The sequence below is a fragment of the Lutra lutra genome, chromosome 12 (genome assembly GCF_902655055.1).
Source record: "Lutra lutra chromosome 12, mLutLut1.2, whole genome shotgun sequence".
In the NCBI taxonomy this organism is placed as follows: domain Eukaryota; kingdom Metazoa; phylum Chordata; class Mammalia; order Carnivora; family Mustelidae; genus Lutra; species Lutra lutra.
The window spans coordinates 67,867,325-67,885,818 of record NC_062289.1 but is presented as its reverse complement, the minus strand read 5'-3'; the positions used below and the strand labels follow the sequence as shown (position 1 = coordinate 67,885,818).

At 41.7% G+C, this 18,494-nt stretch overlaps 1 pseudogene and 1 gene segment (V, D, J or C); both read left to right on the top strand.

The window, feature by feature from the left end:
- LOC125081773 (Ig kappa chain V-III region MOPC 321-like) overlaps positions 1 to 18,494 on the top strand; it is a 130,467-nt gene that overhangs the window by 26,574 nt on the left and 85,399 nt on the right.
- LOC125082621 (immunoglobulin lambda variable 4-3-like) lies at positions 6,294 to 6,898 on the top strand (annotated as a pseudogene).

Here is an 18,494-nt window from a genome sequence, read left to right as displayed (position 1 = left end):
AGGTAAAGCGGAGTAGAAACATCAGACTGATATCGGAAGATAAACAAAAGGGACAGGGAACCACCAGAAGCGACCCACTGGAAAGTAATACACCAATACGAGAGTGCCTGTGATTGGGGACCAGCACTAACTTGGAGTCTGCTTGAAAGGACTCAAAAAGAGCAAAAGACCTTAAGGGGAAATTGGTGGAATTGGGTGGTTAGGGACAGGGAGTTAAGCCCACAGACCCGAGGGCCACTGCTGGCACCCAACCAGAGAGCGCAGCAAAGAAGCCAGATCTTGGTCCCTGAGCCACCAGTGTGCCTGAGAGCATCTGGGTGGCAGCTCCCATGAAGGAGTGTGGTGTGGATGCCAGCCAGTGCTCTCTAGAACCACAACCTTTTATACTCTGTACACATGCTGTGTGACCAGGGTCTGAGTCACGAGCCAAACCTTACCCTGAGAGAGGTCTGTGCAGGGGCTAGCTGGTGATCTCTAGGACCTGGAAATTCTGAACACTCTCAGCTCGGGCCACTGTGAAAATCTCAGTATATGATCTCTGGTTGGGACCTCTTTGTTGGTCTGGAGCTGCCCAGACAGCCAAGGCTAGTATTTCTTGCGGTTTTGGGTACAAGCGGGAGTTCTTGTGACCCCAGAGACTGTGACTGGGGACGTGCTCTGTCAGTGGCATAGGGGGAATTTATGTGCTCTGGAGCACCCAGAAGGGAACAGACAGAGGCTTCTCTCTGAGATGGAGATCTGAGTGCAGTTGGCTTTCCTCTAAACCTCCAAAGAACTGCCAAAAGTTGCCAAGGGGAGAAAAAACAAACAAACAAAAAACATTCAGAGAACAAAAGCCTAAAAAAAACAGTTTCCTCAGAGCCCTTGATGGGGGTAGATGGACTCCACTTTAGCAAGACTCCCTGAAAAACCACGCAGCAGTCCCCTTCTCCCAGAAAGCCAGCTCCCCTCAAAAAAGAAAAACAAAAAAAACAAAAAACAAGAAAACAACCACTACTTCATAGATATAACTTTTATTTTATTTTTTTTTCAATTTTATTTTTAATAAACATATATTTTTATCCCCATGGGTACAGGTCTGCGAATCGCCAGGTTTACACACTTCACAGCACTCACCATAGCACACTACTCCTTCCTGGAAGTTCCTCCCCCTTGCCCCTCACCTGTCCCTCCACTCACCTCCCTTATCATATCATCTGCGAAGAGTGATAGCTTGACTTCTTCTTTGCCGATTTGGATGCCTTTAATTTCCTTTTGTTGTCTGATTGCTGAGGCTAGGACTTCTAGTACTATGTTGAATAGCAGTGGTGATAACGGACATCCCTGCCGTGTTCCTGACCTTAGCGGAAAAGCTTTCAGTTTTTCCTCCATTGAGAATGATATTTGCGGTGGGTTTTTCATAGATGGCTTTCATAATATTGAGGTATGTGCCGTCTATCCCTACACTTTGAAGAGTTTTGATCAGGAAGGGATGCTGTACTTTGTCAAATGCTTTTTCAGCATCTATGGAGAGTATCATATGGTTCTTGTTCTTTCTTTTATTAATGTGTTGTATCACATTGATTGATTTGCGGATGTTGAACCAACCTTGCAGCCCTGGAATAAATCCCACTTGGTCGTGGTGAATAATCCTTTTCATGTACTGTTGAATCCTATTGGCTAGTATTTTGGTGAGAATTTTTGCATCTGTGTTCATCAAGGATATTGGTCTGTAGTTCTCTTTTTTGATGGGATCCTTGTCTGGTTTTGGGATCAAGGTGATGCTGGCCTCATAAAATGAGTTTGGAAGTTTTCCTTCTATTTCTATTTCTTGGAACAGTTTCAGGAGAATAGGAATTAGTTCTTCTTTAAATGTTTGGTAGAATTCCCCCGGGAAGCCATCTGGCCCTGGGCTTTTGTTTGTTTGGAGATTTTTGATGACTGTTTCAATCTCCTTACTGGTTATGGGTCTGTTCAGGCTTTCTATTTCTTCCTGGTTCAGTTGTGGTAGTTTATATGTCTCTAGGAATGCATCCATTTCTTCCAGATTGTCAAATTTGTTGGCGTAGAGTTGCTCATAGTATGTTCTTATAATTGTCTGTATTTCTTTGGTGTTCGTTGTGATCTCTCCTCTTTCATTCATGATTTTATTTATTTGGGTCCTTTCTCTTTTCTTTTTGAGAAGTCTGGCCAGGGGTTTATCAATCTTATTAATTCTTTCAAAGAACCAGCTCCTAGTTTCATTGATTTGTTCTCTTGTTTGTTTGTTTGTTTGTTTGTTTGTTTTGGTTTCTATTTCATTGATTTCTGCTCTGATCTTTATGATTTCTCTTCTCCTGCTGGGTTTAGGGTTTCTTTCTTGTTCTTTCTCAAGCTCCGTTAGGTGTAGGGTTAGGTTGTGTACCTGAGACCTTTCTTGTTTCTTGAGAAAGACTTGTACTGCTATATATTTTCCTCTCAGGACTGCCTTTGTTGTGTCCCACAGATTTTGAACCGTTGTGTTTTCATTATCATTTGTTTCCATGAATTTTTTCAATTCTTCTTTAATTTCCTGGTTGACCCATTCATTCTTTAGAAGGATGCTGTTTAGTCTCCATGTATTTCGGTTCTTTCCAAATTTCCTCTTGTGATTGAGTTCTAGCTTTGTTCTTTCCAAATTTCCTCTTGTGATTGAGTTCTAGCTTTAGTTTCAGAGCATTGTATTCTGAAAATATGCAGGGAATGATCCCAATCTTTTGATACCAGTTGAGACCTGATTTAAGACAGATGATGTGATCTATTCTGGAGAATGTTCCATGTGCACTAGAGAAGAATGTGTATTCTTTTGCTTTGGGATGAAATGTTCTGAATATATCTTTGATGTCCATCTGGTCCAGTGTGTCATTCAAGGCCTTTATTTCCATGTTGGTCTTTTGCTTGGATGATCTGTCCATTTCAGTGAGGGGAGTGTTAAAGTCCCCTAATATTATTGTATTACTCTTGATGTGTTTCTTTGATTTTGTAATTAATTGGTTTATATAGTTGGCTGCTCCCATGTTAGGGGCATAGATATTTAAAGTTATTAGATCTTCTTGTTGGATAGATCCTTTGAGTATTTATAGTGTCCTTCCTCATCTTTTTTTATAGTCTTTGGCTTAAAATCTAATTGATCTGATATAAGGATTGCCACTCCTCTTTCTTCTGATATCCTTTAGCATGGTAAATTGTTTTCCACCCCCTCACTTTAAATCTGGAGGTGTTTTCGGGTTTAAAATGAGTTTCTTGTAGGCGACATATAGATGGGTTTTGGTATTTTATCCATTCTGATACCCTGTGTCCTTTGATTCAGGCATTTAGCCCATTAACTTTCAGGGTAACTATTGAGAGATATGGAAATAGTGACATTGTATTGCCTGTAAGGTGACTGTTACTGTATATTGTCTCTGTTCCTTTCTGATCTACTACTTTTAGGGTCTCTCTTTGCTTAGAGGACCCCTTTCAATATTTCCTGTAGAGCTGGTTTGGTGTTTGCAAATTCTTTCAGTTTTTGTTTGTCCTGGAAGTTTTTATTTTTAATTTTTTTATTTATTTGACAGACAGAGATCACAAGTAGGCAGAGAGGCAGACACAGAGAGAGGGGGAAGTAGGCTCCCTGCTGAGCAGAGAGCCCGATGCGGAGCTCGATCCCAGGACCCTGGGATCATGACCTGAGCTGAAGGCAGAAGCTTAACCCACTGAGCCACCCAGGTGCCCCATATCCTGGAAGCTTTTAATCTCTCCTTCTATTTTCAATGATAGCCTAGCTGGATATAGTATTCTTGGCCTCATGTTTTTCTCATTTAGTGCTTTGAATATATCATGCCAGCTCTTTCTGGCCTGCCAGGTCTCTGTGGGTAAGTCTTCTGCCAATCTAATATTTTTACCATTGTATGTTACAGACTTCTTTTCCCAGGCTGCTTTCAGGATCTTTTCTTTGTCACTAAGACTTGTAAATTTTACTATTAGGTGATGGGGTGTGGACCTATTCTTATTGATTTTGAGGGGGGTTCTCTGAACCTCTTGAATTTTGATGCTTGTTCCCTTTGCCATATTGGGAAATTCTCTCCAATAATTCTCTCCAATATACCTTCTGCTCCCCTCTCTCTTTCTTCTTCTTCTGGAATCCCAATTATTCTAATGTTGTTTCATCTTATGGTGTCACTTATCTCTCGAATTCTCCCCTCGTGGTCCAGTAGCTGTTTGTCCCTCTTTTGCTCAGCTTCTTTATTCTCTGTCATTTGTTCTTCTATATTGCTAATTCTTTCTTCTGCCTCATTTATCCTAGCAGTGAGAGCCTCCATTTTTTATTGTACCTTATTAATAGCTTTTTTGATTTCAACTTGGTTAGATTTTAGTTCTTTTATTTCTCCAGAAACAGCTTTTATATCTCCCAAGAGCATTTCTCTAATATCTTCCATGCCTTTTTCAAGCCCGGCTAGAATCTTGAGAACTGTCATTCTGAACTCTAGATCTGACATATTATCAATGTCTGTATTGATTAGGTCCCTAGCCTTCAGTACTGCCTCTTGTTCTTTTTTTTTTTTTCTTTGTGGTGAATTTTTCCACCTTGTCATTTTGTCCAGATAAGAGTATATGAAGGAGCAAGTAAAATACTAAAAGGGTGGCAAAGACCCCAGGAAAATATGCTTTAACCAAATCAGAAGAGATCCCAAATCATGAGGGTGGAGAAAGGGGATAAAAAGAGGTTCAGAAAGAAAAAAAAAAAAAAAAGAAAGAAAGAAACAATTAAAAAAGAAAACGAATAAAGCAAAATTAGAAAACAGAAAAGAATATATATATATATATATATATATATATATATATATATAATAAACTAGTTAAAAACGTTAAAAAAGAAAAGGGTAAAAGAAAAAAAATTAGCAGAAGAAGAGAAAAAAAAATTGAAAAAGAAAGAAATAAATTAACTGCAAGACTAAAGAATCATGGGGAGAAAGCCATGAGTTCCGTGCTTTGCTTTCTCCTCCTCTGGAATTCCGGTGCTCTCCTTGGTATTGAAACTGCACTCCTTGGTAGGTGAACTTGGTCCTGGCTGGATTTCTTGTTGATCTTCTAGGGGAGGGACCTGTTGTATGATTCTCAAGTGTCTTTGCCCCAGGCGGAATTGCACTGCCCTAACCAGGGGCCCGGGCAGAGTAATCTGCTCAGGTTTGCTTTCAGGAGCTTTTGTTCTCTGAGCGCTTTCCATAGAGTTCTGGAGGATGGAAATGAAAATGGTGGCCTCCCGGTCTCCAGCCCAGAGGAGCAGAGAGCTTGGGGCCCCGCTCCTCAGTGCGTCCTCGGAGAACAGCGCCCATTTACTCCAGTCTGCCTGGCCTCTGGCCGCGCTCCAAGCTCACTGAGCCTGTGACTGGTTCAAGGTCACCCTGAGCTGTGAGCTCGGCTCGCTCCTTGGCTCTGTCTCTGTAGCCAGCTTCCCCGTTCTAATATCTGCAAGCTCTGTGACACTCAGCCACCCCGATCCTTGTGTGACCCTGCGGGACCTGAGGCCACGCTGATCCCATGTGGGCTTCACCCTGGTTTAGCCTCTGGAGTGATGTCCCTCAGTGGACAGACTTTTAAAAGTCCTGATTTTGTGCTCTATTGCTCCGCCGCTTGCCGGGAGCTGGCCCCTCCCCTTACAGTCTGTCTTCCCGTCGCTTTGCATTCACTTCTCCACCAGTCCTACCTTTCAGAAAGTGGTTGCTTTTTGTTTCTAGAATTGCAGTTCTTCTTCTCTTCCATCTCCCCTTGGATTTGTGGGTGTTTGCAATCTTTAGATAAGCTATCTAGCTGATCTACTCTTGCCTGATGTAGTCTCAGCCTGCTACTTCTCCACCATCTTGACTCCTCCTCGAGAAAATATTTTAATCCCTCAATGTTAAATTAATCATTTAAAAACTTAGATTCTTTTGTTTAAAATGAAAAGTTGAGCATATGGCTACTGTTTTTATTATGTCTCATTCAGTGGAGCACATACACACCAAGGGTATAGCACCTACTGAGGGCTCAGAAGTAGTCATTTTGTTAAACTAGCAATACATGTAGGGTGACATTCAGCCTAGGGGGCCCAAGGGGGCACTGTGGGTCTTGTATTGGGACCCCAATAAGTCCAAATCCCCTGGGCTGTGCTCAAGTGCAAAGGGTATGACTGATATTTCCGTTGATGATACTTGTGTTATGTAAAATCAACTCTCCATTCTAGAAACCCACACCTGGTCCTTCTTCTGACATCAAGAAATTACCAGCATGAGGTCCTTAACCTCAGAGCTCAGACAAGAGCTCAGACACACTGAAGAATGGAAAGTAGATTTGCATCTGATGCCCCTCCTTCCTTGAGCTGCAACAACACAAGATAAGATGGGAGTTTGTGGAGTTCAGTCCCAGCAGGACTAGCTCAGAGCAGAGGTCTGTGAAGTTCCCCCTGCCACCATGGACTGGGTTCCCTTCTACATCATGCCCTTTATTTTCTCTACAGGTCAGGATTCTATCTCTTTGACATTTCCCTCAAGCACAGTGCCCAGGGATCCCTGTCCAGTGTCCAGTACATTCAGCATCATTCTTGTGTTTTGTGTTTCCAGGCTTCTGTGCTCTGCCTGTGCTGACTCAGCCTTCATCTGCATCTGCCTCCCTGGGAACCTCAGTCAAGCTCACCTGCACACTGAGCAGTGAGCACAGCAATTATTTGGTTCACTGGTATCAAGAGCGACCAGGGAAGGCTCCCCTGTATATGATGTTAGTTAGAAGAGATGGAAGCCACAGCAAGGGGGATGGGATCCCCAACCGCTTCTCAGGCTCCAGCTCTGGAGTTGACCGCTATTTAACCATCTCCAACATCCAGTCTGAAGATGAGGCTGAGTATTACTGTGGTGCAGACTATGAAATTGGTGGTCAATACGGTTAAGCCACAGTGATACATGCAAAGGGGAAATGAGGTCCAAACCTCCCCCCATTCCCCATGGGGACTCAGGTAGCACTGCTGTCTGTCCTTCTCCAGGGTCCTGAGACCTTTGACGCTTCTTGCAAACTCTGTAATTTTATACCTCTACCACAAAACACCACTATGGAGAGAGAGATGCAGGTTATACTTTAGGTCATTTTGACAACAGAACATTCTCTTTACTCTGCCATTACTTTCCCACTCTGGGAAAGACCAGGCCATCCCAGACAGGAAAATGACCTTGAGAGAGTAGTTTGTTTGAGATAACCTTATGAGCCATTAGACGCTGTGCATCCATTATGGATCTCTGCTCAGGGAATGGACAGAGATCTCTGGGTTCTAGAAGTTAAAAGGTGCTGTGTTCAGTGAATATCACACTTTAGTTCATCATAAGGTATAATGGCACCCCTGCTAGTGTTGAGTGTTCAAAAGGAAACATTTGGTCCCCAAGAGAAGCAGGGTAGAGAGCTTTAAACCCATGGTGGGTGCAGAGCTGGGATCTAGTAGGGAAACTATATAAGTTAGGAAGTCTGTGGCAGGACCAACATGGAGATGGCTTGGGTTTCTCCATCTGTAGTTGATTCTCAACTTATGGTGCTAAGAATTGTGTCTACCAGACTTTTCCAGGTTCTGCCCAGGACTACTCTACTGGTTCAATAGCAGGACATGGTGAAGGAGGAACATAGAAGTGATAAATATATTGACTCCCTGAATATCAGCTCTGTCAGCGATTCACCTCAAATGTATATGGTCAGAGCAGGGCAAACAGACTGGACTTGTTTGATTTCCTACATAGTTTTTAAGCATCTGAAAAACAAGCATCTTGCACATACACACCCACAATTTTGTGTTAACACTGAGCAGCCATATTAATCAAGGCAACCCTGGGTCCTGGGCACTGATGTGAGCCTGGTTGGAAGGGATTTTGATGCTAGATCCCAGAAAGTCAGGTTGGGTCCCCCTAACAATGGATCTCTGAGATGGAAAGTCCAGGAGATGCCCATAGCCTGAGCAACTCCCAGGTGTGTAGAGAAGGTGGCCGTTCTTCTGGAGAAGGAGTAGTTAGGGGTGTAGAAAGAGTGGAAGGAGGAGTGAACATGAGGTCTGTCCTGCAGTTACTTCTTTCATCTTCCTTCCTTCTTCCCTTTCCCCCATTTCTCCCACTATCAATGTTCTCACTCTCAATTTCTTTCCACAGAGATGTCTGGAATACTTCCCTTTAGTCATATTATACTCAAATCTTTATCCTATACTGTGTGTTCTTTTTTCCTGTATTCTACCCACAAATTTGTCCTGTCCTAGAATGTGTGTGTTTGTACACTGATATTCATTTCTTTAGTGACTTCTGAACCTGACTTTCTTTTCAGGTGCTTATTTGTTATCTTTCCAGGTGTCTTGTTTGGTGAAGTGTTAAATTAAATATTCAATATTTTTTGGTTTTCAGATTTCCCCAGATGTTCACATATTTCTCTGTGTGTGTGTGTGTATGTGTGTATTTAGCTTTTTTCATTTTATTCCTTGTGTAGATTTGTATATCCATGACAGAAGTCAAGACATAAAGCAGCTCCAACACCAAAGGATCCCTTATATTACCCTTTATCCATCTCCTCTCACCCAGGTTCCCTCCCCTGCCTCTAATCCCTGGCATCTAACAATTGTTTTCCATTTAAAATATTGTGTTTTCAGAAGTGTTATAGAGAAAAAAAAAGAAAGAATAAAGAATCCCAAAGTCATTATCCTTTGGAGAATGGCACATTTCCCTACACATTCATCAAAATCATTGTATGCATTAAGATTCCTTCCTTTTGATACAAGATGGCAGGGAAGTAGGAGGAGGCGCCGTTTCAACCTGTTCCCTAAAGTGAGCTGATTACCTACCAAAGAGCTCTGATCACCCATGAAATCAGCCTGAGATCAGAATTGTACACGTCTGGATCTCTACAGGGGCAGAAGATGCCAGTGGGCAGGTAAAGCAAAGTGGGAATTTCAGACTGATATAAGAAGATAAACAAAAGGGGGAGGGAGCCATCAGAGGAGACCGATTGGAAAGTACTACCCCAATACTAGAGTTCCCTGCGTCTGGGGACCAGCATTAACTTGGAGTCTGGTTGAAAGCACTCAAAAAGAGCAAAGGATCATGGGGGGGGGGAATTGTGGGAATCGGGGTGGTTAGGGACAGGGACTTAAGTCCCCAGACCCAGGACAGCCTCCCCTGGCGCTGAGCCAGAGAGAGTGCAGTGGAGAAACCAGGTCTTGGTCCCTCAGCTGCCAGCACACCCTAGAGTGCATGGGGTCCGGCTCCCGTGAGGGGCTAGGAGCCTCGCCAGATGGCAGAACGCTGCACCATGCTATCAGAGCCTGAGACATGCACCCCCCACACCCTTCCCTGAGAGAGGTACACACAGGCACTAGCATGACGCTCTTAGACACACACCTTGCTGTCAGAGCCTGAGATGCACGCACCCCACACCCTCCCCTGAGAGAGTTGCACGTAAGCCCAGCGCTCTCATACATGGAAAGACCAGGCATTCCCAGCCCGGGCCAGTGGGAAAATCTCAGTGTACAATCACTGCTGGGAACCTCTCTGGCAGGCTGGACCTGCCCAGACAGCTGCCGCTGCTGTGGTTTTGGGTACAAGAAGGAGATCCTGCATCTCCAGGGTTTGCAACTCGGAACCTGCTCTGCCAGCTGCACAGGGGAAATTTAATGTGCTCTGGAGACCCAGAGGGGAACAGACTGAAGCTTCTCTCTGAGAGGAGGTCGGGGTGCACTTTGCTTTCCTCTAAACCACCAAAAACCATCAAAAGCTATCAAGGCGAGAGAACAAATGAACAAACATAAAAACCTCCAGAGAACAAAAGCCTGAAAAACCGGTTTCCTCAGAGCCCACCCCCTTGAAGGGGGCGGGAAGACTTAACTCAGGGAACATTATTGACTGAAAATCCAAGTGGCAGGCCCTCCCCCCAGAAAACCAACCAGGAAAGAAAAAAAAAAAAAAAAGATGACAAGAGAGCACCCACCTCTACTTCATAAATACAACTTTTATTTTTAACTCATTCCCACTATTCTGGTTCATTTTTTTTTATATATAGATAACTTTTTAACCTATTTACAATCACAGTGAGATGTCCAGTACATCAAATTCCATAATAACCTTCTAACCTGAACTTTTTGATACATACACCTGTGTTTTTCTTTTGCTTTTCTATTTTTTTAAAATTTTTTTAAAATTGTAGTTTAGTTTAGTCTAGTTTATTCTTTTTTTATTTTTATTTTCTAATATTCATATAGAGTTAAACTTCAAGGTAATCCCCTTTCCCCAATCAATTCTACCCCTATAGGTAAACCAGTTTTTAATCCCACTTTATCTTAGGAAAGTTGAGTCCTTTAACAAAGATACCAAGATACATCCAGGAAGAATCAAAATAACCTTCCTTGCCCACACTGAGAATTTATAACCACTCTCCCATCTTTTTCTTCCACCAGTGTTTCTGTGTATTTGTGTTTGTCCTGATAGTATATAAATCTTATACTGGGGGTTCTTTTTAACGAGGTTCTTCCTTTTTTTTTCATATATATATATTTTTTTTTCTCTTGTCATATACTTTTATCAGTCTTTTTGTTTGTCTGTTATCATTTGTATACTTCATAAATCTTACCAGGGGGCCCATTTGGGCTGAACCTTCTATTTTATCTTCCCTATTTTTCCTGTCTCTCTCTCTCTCTCTCTTTTTCTTCTTTTTCTTTTCTTTTTTCTCTCATTTGGGTGGGGAATTTTGATTGCTCAGAAGCATTCCAGGGTGCACCTTGACTGCACCACAGTCGATACATCCAGCTATATCCGTTCAGTCATCTCTCACCAAAATGACTAGGAGGAAGAATTCCCAACAGAAGAAAAATACAGAGATGGGCCTTCTACAACAGAGCTAATGGCTATTGAGATAGACAACATGTTGGAAAGGGAATTCAGGCTAATAATTATCCAGGCAATAGCTAGGTTGGAGAAAGCCATGGATGACCAAACGGAATTGATTAGGGCAGAACTTAAAGCCACCAGGGATGAGATTCACAATGCTCTCAATGAGTTCCAATTGAATCTAAATTCTCTCAAAGCTAGGGTAACTGAGACAGAGGATTGAATTAGTGATCTGGAAGACAAACTGTTAGAGAGAAAGGATCAGGAGGAAGCCTGGAACAAACAGCTTAGAAGCCACGAAAACAGAATCAGGGAAATAAATGATGCCATGAAACGTGCCAATGTCAGAATTATTGGAATCCCTGAAGGGGAGGAGAAAGAAAGAAGTCTAGAAGATATGGTGGAAGAAGTTATCCATGAAAATTTTCCCAATCTCACGAATGGAACTAGCGTTCATGTACTAGAGGAAGAACGGTTTCCCCTCAAGATTATAGATTCTCAAAAGTCCTCGAGACACATAATAGTAAGAATGAGGAATTATAATTGTAGGCAGACCCTCTTGAAACCAGCTAGGACAAAGAAGCTCTTTACGTACAGAGGAAAGCCCATTAGAATAACACCAGACCTGTCCACAGAGACCTGGCAAGCCAGAAGGGGCTGGAAAGATATATTCAGGGCACTAAATGAGAAGAACATGCAGCCAATAATACTTTATCCAGCAAGACTGACATTCAAAATGGATGGAGAGATAAAGAGTTTCCAAGACCAGCAAGGCTTAAAAGAGTATGCGACCACCGAGCCAACACTGCAGGAAATATTAACGGGGATTCTATAAAAGAGGAAAATTCCTAAAAATATCATTGAACAGAAATATAGAAACAATCTACAGAAAGAAAGACTTCAAAGGTAATACGATGTCAATAAAAACGTATATATCAATAATCACTTTCAATGTGAATGGCCTAAATGTACCCATAAAATGACACAGGGTTGCAGATTGGATAAAATAACAGGACCCATCCATATGTTGTCTACAAAAGACCCATTTTGAACTTAGATACACCCAGACTGAAAGTGAAGGGATGGAGAAGCATCTTTCATGCCAATGGGCCTCAAAAGAAGGCCGGGGTAGCAATTCTCATATCAGGTAAATTAGATTTTAAACTAAAGACTGTAGTCAGATATACAGAAGGACACTACATAATTCTTTTTTTTTCTTTTTTTTTAATTAATTTTTTTTTCAGCATAACAGTATTCATTATTTTTGCACCACACCCAGTGCTCCATAAAATCCGTGCCCTCTACAGTATCCACCACCTGGTGCCCCCAACCTCCCACACCCCACCCCTTCAAAATTCTCAGATCGTTTTTCAGAGTCCATAGTCTCTCATGGTTCACCTCCCCTTCCAATTTCCCTCAACTCCCTTCTCCTCTCCATCTCCCCTTGTCCTCCATGCTATTTGTTATGCTCCACAAATAAGTGAAACCATATGATAATTGACTCTCTCTGCTTGACTTATTTCATTCAGCATAATCTCTTCCAGTCCCGTCCATGTTGCTACAAAACTTGGGTATTCATCCTTTCTTTTTTTTTTTTTTTACAGCTTTATAAACATATATTTTTATCCCCAGGGGTACAGGTCTGCAAATCGCCAGGTTTACACACTTCACAGCACTCACCATAGCACATACCCTCCCCAATATCCATAACCCCACCCCCCTCTCCCAACCCCCTCCCCCCATCAACCCTCAGTTTGTTTTGTGAGATTAAGAGTCACTTATGGTTTGTCTCCCTCCCAATCCCATCTTCTTTCATTTACTCTTCTCCTACCCCCTCAAACCCCCATGTTGCATCTCCTCTCCCTCATATCAGGGAGATCATATGATAATTGTCTTTCTCCGATTGACTTATTTCGCTAAGCATGATACCCTCTAGTTCCATCCACGTTGTCGCAAATGGCAAGATTTCATTTCTTTTGATGGCTGCATAGTATTCCATTGTGTATATATACCACATCTTCTTTATCCATTCGTCTGTAGATGGACATCTAGGTTCTTTCCATAGTTTGGCTATTGTAGACATTGCTGCTATAAACATTCGAGTGCACGTGCCCCTTCAGATCACTACATTTGTATCTTTAGGGTAAATACCCAGCAGTGCAATTGCTGGGTCATAGGGTAGTTCTATTTTCAACATTTTGAGGAACCTCCATGCTGTTTTCCAGAGTGGTTGCACCAGCTTGCATTCCCACCAACAGTGTAGGAGGGTTCCCCTTTCTCTGCATCCTCGCCAGCATCTGTCATTTCCTGACTTGTTCATTTTAGCCATTCTGACTGGTGTGAGGTGATATCTCATGGTGGTTTTGATTTGTATTTCCCTGATGCCGAGTGATATGGAGCACTTTTTCATGTGTCTGTTGGCCATCTGGATGTCTCCTTGGCAGAAATGTCTGTTCATGTCCTCTGCCCATTTCTTGATTGGATTATTTGTTCTTTGGGTGTTGAGTTTGCTAAGTTCTTTATAGATTTTGGACACTAGCCCTTTATCTGATATGTCATTTGCAAATATCTTCTCCCATTCTGTCAGTTGTCTTTGGTTTTGTTCACTGTTTCCTTTGCTTGTGCAAAAGCTTTTGATCTTGATAAAATCCCAATAGTTCATTTTTGCCCTTGCTTCCCTTGCCTTTGGTGATGTTCCTAGGAAGATGTTGCTGCGGCTGAGGTCGAAGAGATTGTTGCCTGTGTTCTCCTCAAGGATTTTGATGGATTCCTTTCTCACATTGAGATCCTTCATCCATTTTGAGTCTATTTTCGTGTGTGGTATAAGGAAATGATCCAATTTCATTTTTCTGCATGTGGCTGTCCAGTTTTCCCAACACCACTTATTGAAGAGGCTGTCTTTGTTCCATTGGACATTCTTTCCTGCTTTGTCGAAGATGAGTTGACCATAGAGTTGAGGGTCCATTTCTGGGCTCTCTATTCTGTTCCATTGATCTATGTGTCTGTTTTTGTGCCAGTACCAGGCTGTCTTGATGATGACAGCTTTGTAATAGAGCTTGAAGTCCGGAATTGTGATGCCACCAACTTTGGCTTGCTTTTTCAATATTCCTTTGGCTATTCGAGGTCTTTTCTGGTTCCATATAAATTTTAGGATTCTTTGTTCCATTTCTTTGAAAAAAATGGATGGTACTTTGATAGGAATTGCATTAAATGTGTAGATTGCTTTAGGTAGCACAGACATTTTCACAATATTTATTCTTCCAATCCAGGAGCATGGATCATTTTTCCATTTCTTTGTGTCTTCCTCAATTTCTTTCATGAGTACTTTATAGTTTTCTGTGTATAGATTCTTAGTCTCTTTGGTTAGGTTTATTCCTAGGTATCTTATAGTTTTGGGTGCAATTGTAAATGGGATGGACTCCTTAATTTCTCTTTCTTCTGTCTTGTTGTTGGAGTAGAGAAATGCAACTGATTTCTGTGCATTGATTTTATATCCTGACACTTTACTGAATTCCTGTACAAGTTCTAGCAGTTTTGGAGTGGAGTCTTTTGGGTTTTCCACATATTGTATCATATCATCTGCAAAGAGCGATAGTTTGACTTCTTCCTTGCCGATTTGGATGCCTTTAATTTCCTTTTGTTGTCTGATTGCTGAGGCTAGGACTTCTAGTACTATGTTGAATAGCAGTGGTGATAACGGACATCCCTGCCGTGTTCCTGACCTTAGCGGAAAAGCTTTCAGTTTTTCTCCGTTGAGAATGATATTTGCGGTGGGTTTTTCATAGATGGCTTTGATAATATTGAGGTATGTGCCGTCTATCCCTACACTTTGAAGAGTTTTGATCAGGAAGGGATGCTGTACTTTGTCAAATGCTTTTTCAGCATCTATGGAGAGTATCATATGGTTCTTGTTCTTTCTTTTATTAATGTGTTGTATCACATTGATTTGCGGATGTTGAACCAACCTTGCAGCCCTGGAATAAATCCCACTTGGTCGTGGTGAATAATCCTTTTAATGTACTGTTGAATCCTATTGGCTAATATTTTGGCGAGAATTTTTGCAGCTGTGTTCATGAAGGATATTGGTCTGTAGTTCTCTTTTTTGTTGGGATCCTTGTCTGGTTTTGGGATCAAGGTGATGCTGGCCTCATAAAATGAGTTTGGAAGTTTTCCTTCTGTTTGTATTTTTTGGAACAGTTTCAGGAGAATAGGAATTAGTTCTTCTTTAAATGTTTGGTAGAATTCCCCCGGGAAGCCGTCTGGCCCTGGGCTTTTGTTTGTTTGGAGATTTTTGATGACTGTTTCAATATCCTTACTGGTTATGGGTCTGTTCAGGCTTTCTATTTCTTCCTGGTTCAGTTGTGGTAGTTTATATGTCTCTAGGGATGCATCCATTTCTTCCAGATTGTCAAATTTGTTGGCGTAGAGTTGCTCATAGTATGTTCTTATAATTGTCTGTATTTCTTTGGTGTTCGTTGTGATCTCTCCTCTTTCATTCATGATTTTATTTATTTGGGTCCTTTCTCTTTTCTTTTTAATAAGTCTGGCCAGGGGTTTATCAATCTTATTAATTCTTTCAAAGAACCAGCTCCTAGTTTCATTGATTTGTTCTCTTGTTTTTTTTTTTTGTTTTTTTTTGTTTTTTTTGTTTTTTTTTTTTTTGTTTCTATTTCATTGATTTCTGCTCTGATCTTTATGATTTCTCTTCTCCTGCTGGGTTTAGGGTTTCTTTCTTGTTCTTTCGCCAGCTCCTTTAGGTGTAGGGTTAGGTTGTGTACCTGAGACCTTTCTTGTTTTTTGAGAAAGGTTTGTACCGCTATATATTTTCCTCTCAGGACTGCCTTTGTTGTGTCCCACAGATTCTGAACCGTTGTGTTTTCATTATCATTTGTTTCCATAAATTTTTTCAATTCTTCTTTAATTTCCTGGTTGACCCATTCATTCTTTAGAAGGATGCTGTTTAGTCTCCCTGTATTTGGGTTCTTTCCCAATTTCCTCTTGTGATTGAGTTCTAGCTTTAGAGCATTGTGGTCTGAAAATATGCAGGGAATGATCCCAATCTTTTGATACCGGTTGAGACTTGATTTAGGACCAAGAATGTGATGTATTCTGGAGAATGTTCCATGTGCACTAGAGAAGAATGTGTATTCTGTTGCTTTGGGATGAAATGTTCTGAATATATCTGTGATGTCCATCTGGTCCAGTGTGTCATTTAAGGCCTTGATTTCCTTGTTGATCTTTTGCTTGGATGATCTGTCCATTTCAGTGAGGGGAGTGTTAAAATCCCCTACTATTATTGTATTCTTGTCGATGTGTTTCTTTGGTTTTGTTATTAATTGGTTTATATAGTTGGCTGCTCCCACGTTAGGGGCATAGATATTTAAAATTGTTAGATCTTCTTGTTGGACAGTTCCTTTGAGTATGATATAGTGTCCTTACTCATCTCTTATTATAGTCTTTGGCTTAAAATCTAATTGATCTGATATAAGGATTGCCACTCCTGCTTTCTTCTGATGTCCATTAGCATGGTAAATTCTTTTCCACCCCCTCACTTTAAACCTGGAGGTGTCTTCGGATTTAAGATGAGTTTCTTGTAGGCAACATATAGATGGGTTTTGTTTTTTTATCCATTCTGATACCCTGTGTCTTTTGATTGGGGCATTTAGCCCATTCACATTCAGGGTAAGTATCGAGAGATATGAATTTAGTGCCATTGTATTGCCTGTAAGGTGACTGTTATTGTATATTGTCTGTTTCTTTCTGATCTACTACTTTTAGGGTCTCTCTTTGCTTAGAGGACCCCTTTCAATATTTCCTGTAGAGCTGGTTTGGTGTTTGCAAATTCTTTCAGTTTTTGTTTGTCCTGGAAGCTTTTAATCTCTCCTTCTATTTTCAATGATAGCCTAGCTGGATATAGAATTCTTGGCTGCATGTTTTTCTCATTTAGTACTCTGAATATATCATGCCAGCTCTTTCTGGCCTGCCAGGTCTCTGTGGATAAGTCTGCTGCCAATCTAATATTTTTACCATTGTACGTTACAGACTTCTTTTCCCGGGCTGCTTTCAGGATCTTTTCTTTGTCACTAAGACTTGTCATTTTTACTATTAGGTGACGGGGTGTGGACCTATTCTTATTGATTTTGAGGGGGGTTCTCTGAACCTCTTGAATTTTGATGCTTGTTCCCTTTGCCATATTGGGGAAATTCTCCCCAATAATTCTCTCCAATATACCTTCTGCTCCCCTCTCCGTTTCCTCTTCTTCTGGAATCCCAATTATTCTAATGTTGTTTCGTCTTATGGTGTCACTTATCTCTCGAATTCTCCCCTCGTGGTCCAGTAGCTGTTTGTCCCTCTTTTGCTCAGCTTCTTTATTCTCTGTCATTTGTTCTTCTATATTGCTAATTCTTTCTTCTGCCTCATTTATCCTAGCAGTGAGAGCCTCCATTTTGATTGCACCTCATTAATAGCTTTTTTGATTTCAACTTGGTTAGATTTTAGTTCTTTTATTTCTCCAGAAAGGGCTTTTATATCTCCCGAGAGGGTTGCTTTAATATCCTCCATGCCTTTTTCAAGCCCGGCTAGAACCTTGAGAATCGTCATTCTGAACTCTATATCTGACATATTACCAATGTCTGTATTGATTAGGTCCCTAGCCTTTGGTACTGCCTCTTGTTCTTTTTTTTGTTGTGAATTTTTCCGCCCTGTCATTTTGTCCAGATAAGAGTTTATGAAGGAGCAAGTAAAATACTAAAAGGGTGGCAACAACCCCAGGAAAATATGCTTTAGCCAAATCAGAAGAGATCCCAAATCGTGAGGGGGGAGAAAGGGGATAAAAAGGGGTTCAAAAGAAAAAAAAAGAAAGAAACTATTTAAGGAAAAGAAAGCCGATAAAGAAAAAATATAAAAGAGGAAAAATATATATATATATTAGATAAACTATTTAAAAAACGTTAAAAAAGAAAACGGTAAATGTTAAAAAAAATTTAGCAGAAGAAGAGGAAAAGAAAAAAAAAATTGAAAAAGAAAAAAAAAATTAAATTAACTGCAAGGCTGAAAAATCATGGGGAGAAAGCCATGAGTTCCGTGCTTTGCTTTCTTCTCCTCTGGAATTCTGCCGCTCTCCTTGGTATTGAAACAGCACTCCTCGGTAGGTGAACTTGGTCCTGGCTGGGTTTCCCATTGATCTTCTGGGGGAGGGGCCTGTTGTAGTGATTCTCAAGCGTCTTTGCCCCAGGCGGAGTTGCACCGCCCTTACCCGGGGCCGCAATGAGTAGCTGAGTAATCCGCGCTGAGTAGCTGATGAATCCGCTCGGGTTTGCTTTCGGGAGCTTTTGTTCCCTGAGCGCTTTCCGTAGAGTTCCGGAGGACGGGAATGAAGATGGCGGCCTCCCGGTCTCCGGCCCGGAGGAGCCGAGAGCCCGGGGCCCCACTCCTCAGTGCGCCCTCAGAGAACAGCGCCCAATGACTCCCGTCACCCTGGCCTCCGGCCGCGCTCCGAGCTGACCAAGCCTGCGACCTGTTCAAGGCAACCCCGAGCTGAGAGTCACTCCTCGGCTCTGTCTCTAGCCGGCTTCCCCGTTCTAATACCAGTAAGCTCTGTGACACTCAGACACCCTCGATCCTTCTGCGACCCTGCGGGACCTG